Consider the following 6,146-nt stretch of genomic DNA (forward strand, 5'->3'; position numbering starts at 1 on the left):
TCAATGTAATGAAACAAGTTATATGAATTGTTGAATGTGAAACTGATGATGTGCCCTGTAAACTTTCACTCAAATCCACAATAAAAACCTTAAATTAAAAGAAAAAAAAATGATGGAGGTTGACCTTATCTGGAAACACCTACAATCAAATGGTCATCTCCCTGTTCACACACTCTGTCTACAAGGCAAAGTCAGCATGTCTTTATAACAGAGTCCTGGGTGGAGCCAAGGGATTAGCATGGTACTGCTAATCACAAAGTTGGAGGTTCAGACCAACTAGCCACTTCTTGGAAACCCTATTCAGGGTCATTATGAGTCAGAATTGACTCGACAGCACTTAACAACAACAAATAACTTCTGCAGGTTGCTTTTAACTCCTCTACTTGCTCATTCTCCAAGACTGGTAACTGTGGTTCCTGTGAGCACTACCTAAGTGTTCCAGCTGGTTTCCCCCACTGGAGGCACCCAGGCAGGAGAGGGAGGTAGATAAACACATCGGGAAGAAATGCTGGATGGTGACTGCTGAGCTAAGCCAGCATAGGGCTCTGGGAGACCAGTGTCCCTGGAGGAGGAAGCATTGGTCCAATATGGCTTCCATAGGAGGGGAACTGAGTCTTAGAGCAATGCTCTAAACACAAATGTCCTTAGCACAAATGTCTCCTCTACAGGTTCTGAAAACTCTAGTTCAAGTTCCCCACAAATCCACCCTCTGTCAGATCTCTTTATTCACTTCCTTTCATAGGGTAACCAAATGAAATTTCTATTCCCTTCATCCATTCATTCAGCAAAACCTCTGTGCCCAGCACAGCCTGGGTCCAGGACGCTTGCTGGTGAACATGGCAGTCCAGCTGGCCTCTGCTTTCAAGGGGCTCCCTTTCTCAGGGAGGGAGAAACAGAAACTATAAGCATAGAAATGATGGCGTCAATTTCTGAAAGTGGCTCACGCTGTGGGAATTAAATGGGACAAGTTGATACAAGGTGGCTAGGATTGTGTGGTCAGGACACAGCGACCCTGTATAGAGTTTCTGAGGCTGTAAATCTTTACGGGAGCAGAAACTCTCATTTTTCTCCCACGGAATGGCTAGTAGTTTCGAACAGCTGACCTTGAGGTTAGCAGCCCAACTCGTAACCACTACGCTACCAGACGCCGTATTATTTGATCCTGGGATCCAAGAATGTCCCTGGGTAGTGCAAACAGTTTGCTTTTAGTTACTACCTCTGGTAGCGTAGTGGTACAAATCGGGCTGCGAACTTCAAGCTGTTCCATGGGAGAAAGATGAAGCTTTCTGCTCCCATAAAAACCTACAGCCTCAGAAACCCTGTACAGGGTCGCTGTGAGTCGTAACTGACTCCACGGCACATAACCACCACCACCACTTACCTAGCCATTGGCCGTTCAACCCCACCCAATAGCACAAGCAGAAGAAAGGCATGGCGATCTGCTTCTATAAAGCTAAGAAACCCAATGGAACAGTTTTACTCTGTAATACAGCAGAAATCAACTTGAACTGTACAAGAGGTTTGGTTTTGGTTGTTGAATTCCAAGCTGTCACTCCATCTATCACCAGTAGGTGGCACCAAAGTCTATGACTGACCCTGCACCTGCCCCAGGTGTGATTGATTTGATTGGTATTGGAACAAAACCTGACGAAAAGATATAGCCTTCTCTTGTTTTGATCTAGCCAGAGGGATCCAAATGATAAGAAAAATTCTGGTTTCACATATCTGCCAAAGAAGAATGCTCTGCAATGGAACCTGTTGAATCACTAGACAGTCACACTTGGTTCCAGATCTTGCAATGAAACTGATACAGTATTCCCCTTGTGGAGAGCTCCCAGTCAACTGAAGGATTAACTGACCTGGGAATTATTAGCCTCATTTGAGAGATAAGAACCTGGAAGTGCAATGAGTATTTTTAAAACACACAAAATTGTCCTGAGTCATGCTTCTATTAAGTGGGAGTGGTAGAATTTAAAACCAGGTTTGTTTGACCCCAAAGTCAATGATTTTGTTTGGGTTTGTGTTCACTAAGCCCAGGTCCTCAGTTTCTGCAGGTCTTGTTCTGGAGGCTGGGGATACAGAGGTGGAAGAGACAGGGCTCTCCTAGCAAAGGGTGCACATTCTGATGGGGTGGGTGCAGTCAGAATAAGCCCAGAGACCATGAGAGTACAAAGGAAGAAATGCACGAAAGGTCATCAGGTCTGTTGCGTTCACTTCTGTATCCCCACACTTGACATGGGACGTGACACATGTTAGTCCTCAATAAACTGTTGACAAATGAATGAGAAAGAGACCAAGTGCCTAGGACAGAAGCAAGGTTGATTAAGGATGTTTTTGCAGATGTATTGATATTTGGGTGGGCCTTAAACCATGCGTAGGAGTTTCCAAGATAGAAATGTGGGATCAAGGCATTCTGGGAATATGTAAAGGAATGGGGACATGATAGGATAGAGTAGTGGTGGTCTCTCAACATTTAAACAAAACCTTTATATTGTGAATTGAGTGAAGGTTTACAGAGCAGAACATCAGTTTTACATTCAACAAATTCTATACTTTGCTTCATTACATGATTGCAGTCCCTTTCATGTACCAACAGTTATCAGCATTTACCTCCATTCACTTTAACTATTGCATTCCTTCTTGTATCTCCCTTCATCTTTCTTCTGTTAACCTCCCTCTTGTTGTAAACTGCCTGCCCTGTCACCCATGTTAACATGAGCTAGAGAGCTCATGATTGATTTTCCCTTCACCCCAACCCAGTAACCATCATAAAGTGTTCCTTTTTATCAAGAAAACTTTCTTTTAAAAAACTTTTACAATATCAGTCTCATATATTTGTCCTTTTCTGATTGAAGGAGCTTTCTGGTAGCGTAGTGGTTACGAAGCGGGCTGTTAACCTCAAAGTCAGCAGTTCGAAACTACCAGCACTTCTGCAAGAGAAAGATGAGGCATTCTGCTCCTGTAAAGATTTACAGCCTTGGAAACCCTGTGCACGGTCACTATGAGTTGGAACTGACTCCACAGTACTTAACAACAACAACTATAGCAATATCACTCAGCATAACATCCTCTAGGTTCAACCATGTTGTGAGGTGTTTCACAGATTCATCATTATTCTTCAAAGTTTTGTAATATTCCATGGTGTGTATGTACCAAAGTTTGTTTAGCCATTCTTCTGTTGATGGACATTTAGTCTGTCTCCATCTTTTTGATATGTCTTTTGTAGGCAGCATATTGAAGGATCCTGTTTTGATTAAGGATGCTTTTAGATTAATTGATATTTAGATGGGTCTTAAAGTATGAGTAGGAGTTTGCAAGATAGAATTGTGGGCTCAAGGCATTCTGGGCATATGTAAAGGAATGGGTTACAGGTATAATGCTGTAGGATGGCCCGAGGTTGATGGTTCAAACCCACCAGTTCTTCCTTAGAAACCCTGAGTTGGAACCGACTCGACTGCACATAACAGCAACAATAACATCCACAACATGGACAATGAATAAATAAAACCATAGAAGAGTTGATGCATTTGAGTTATGGTGTTGGAGAAGACTACTTAATGTACCATCTACTGCCAGAAGAACAAACAAATCTATGTTGGAAGAAGTTAAACCAGAATGCTCCCTAGGAGCCAGGATGATGAGACTTCAGCTCCCATACTTCAGACATGTCATCAGGAAGGATCAATCCCTGGAGAAAGACATCATGCTTGGTAAAGTGGAGGAGCAGCAAAAAAAAAAAAAAAAGAGGAAGACTCCCAACAAGATGGCAGCAGCAATGGAATCCAGTTATGACAATTGTGAGGATGAAGCAGGAGCAGGCATTCTGTTATGCATAGGATCCCTATGAGTAGGCGCCAACTCAACAGCATCCATAATATATATACATGGTAGTCCAACACACACACACACACAACTGAAACCTTTGTTATGTGCAATGTCTTTCATTATTTTCTGGTCTATTTCCTTTTTGTTTATGTTAGTGACACAGGTGTTTGAAAAAGTTAGCAAGTGGAAGGATAATTTGGGGTCAGACTTTACAAATCTTTGTAGGTCCTTCTAACCCTTGCCTTTCTTGCCTTCTCTGTGAAGTCTGGCCCTGCAGACTCCTTTCTCTCCTCTCCTCAGTTCTCTTCAGTCACGCTTACTTGCTTCATGTGTTCCCTTGCCAGTTGTCCCCAACCTTGTTCATCCCAGGTATCTTTTTCTCCAGAAAACCATGGCGACTTCCTGCTTTTTCCCTCATCTCAAATAAAGCAAAAATCATCACCACTGAGTTTATTTTGACTCATAGAGACCCTATGTAGGTTTCAGAGACTAAATCTTTATGAGAGAAGACACCTTCCTCTTTCTCCTGCAGAAGGACTGATAGATTTCAACAACTGACCTTATGGCTAACAGTCCAGTGCTTACACCACAGTGCCACCAGACCTCTTTACACTTATCTCCAATCTCCTGCTACAGATTCACCATAACAGCACTTGAGCTCTCTGAGACTTAAGTCTAATCACATGACACTCCTATTTCCCTTTATGCGCAAGCCCAAACTTATTCATATTAAAATAATATTATTAATAAGTGTGTCCTCAAATGCCCTGATGGCCCTTTTTCTTGCAACTCTCACCCTTTCCCACCACTCCCTATAACATTTCAATCTCTGCTTACTTTGATCCATCCATGGATCCTTCTTCTTGCTTGCAAAACTCCAGCTGGTTGAAGGTGGGGCTTGATGGCAGCAAGGGTGGAGGTGCAGTGAAGTTTGCTGTCAGCAATAACACAGAATACCAGGCAAAGCAGATCTAGGGCAGAGCTCCAAAACTCAGAACCACAGAGATAGGAATATTTTAAAAGTTTGAAGGTTTATAGCTTGTGGAAATTGGAGCTGAAGTAAAAAATCATGTACTTTTAAATCTGCCGGGCTGGGCTCGAAGGCTGGGAGCCGACATCTTGGGTGAGACCAAATGGCAAGATCATGTGGGGGAGCTGAAACACCATGGAAAAACTCCGTGGGAACCTTAGGGAAAAGGTAGACAATACACTTTGTCCGTTTTGCTTTGTTCTGATTTTCTTTCTTTTTTTGTTTTTTGGTATCTGGTCATTGACGCGCCCACTGTTTGCCCACCTTCATTCTGGTGACTAGAGGGGGAGCCTGAGTGAGTGGACACCCCCCACCCTTACCACTGGTGGGTTCTTCCGCCACACATGTGTACAGATACTCAGCCCAAGAACAGACCCTGAACATTTCTTATTAGTTTGATTTTTGTTCTGTTTTTATCATATGGGAAAGGGCAATAAGAGCTGCAGAGAGGGAAAAAGAGTTTAAAAACAAAACAGGCCAAAAATTAAATTAAAGCCTGAGGTAAAGCATAACAACCAACACTGGCATCTTGAAATCTCTCAGGCAGCTTTGAAAGCATGAAGCAGAAGAGAGAACATTAAAGTCATACCATATTAGGCTACAGATTTTTTTTTTTCTTTTTCTTCTCTCCTTCCTCTCCCTTTTCTGTGATTATAGACTGCAGTATTCAGTCTAGTTTTTGTTGTTGCTCTTTTTTAGTATTTTTTTTTCCCTTTCTTTCTCTTGTTTTTTTCCACTGGTGCTGTTTTACTTCTGCCTTTGGAGGACTCTTTGTCTCCCTATATTACACAAGAAGAGTCAGGAACTGCTGCCATATAGCCAAGCTACAATCACACTCTATAAAATACCAAAACTCAGGCAAGAACCAATACCAACTGCCATATACCAGGGAAACAGACAACACTTGTGAAAGTTACTCTGCATTAAGTAATAAGAAGAGTGAAAAGGAAGCCCACATCCTGATCACATCTTCCTGGAAGCAATCATAAAGCATAAAAATACCAAAACACATACTCAATTAAGTATTAAGGCCACAGATAAACACTAAACATATCCAAGAAGCAAAAGCAAATGACCATATCAACACAAGTCCAGAAACAAGATAAAATGTCTAAGACAAATGACCTAGAGGTAGGCCTGGATTCCATTCTAGAAGGAGGGCAGGCCTTGAAAATGCCTGAGAAGGAATTCAGAAAAGTGATTATAAAATGTTTCAAAACACTTAACAGTGGAGTTGAGAAAAACAAGGAAGAAGTCAGGAAAGTGCTGCAGGAACAATAAAATAAGATAG

Source organism: Chrysochloris asiatica, unplaced genomic scaffold (assembly GCF_000296735.1).
Source record: "Chrysochloris asiatica unplaced genomic scaffold, ChrAsi1.0 scaffold00142, whole genome shotgun sequence".
Taxonomy (NCBI): domain Eukaryota; kingdom Metazoa; phylum Chordata; class Mammalia; order Afrosoricida; family Chrysochloridae; genus Chrysochloris; species Chrysochloris asiatica.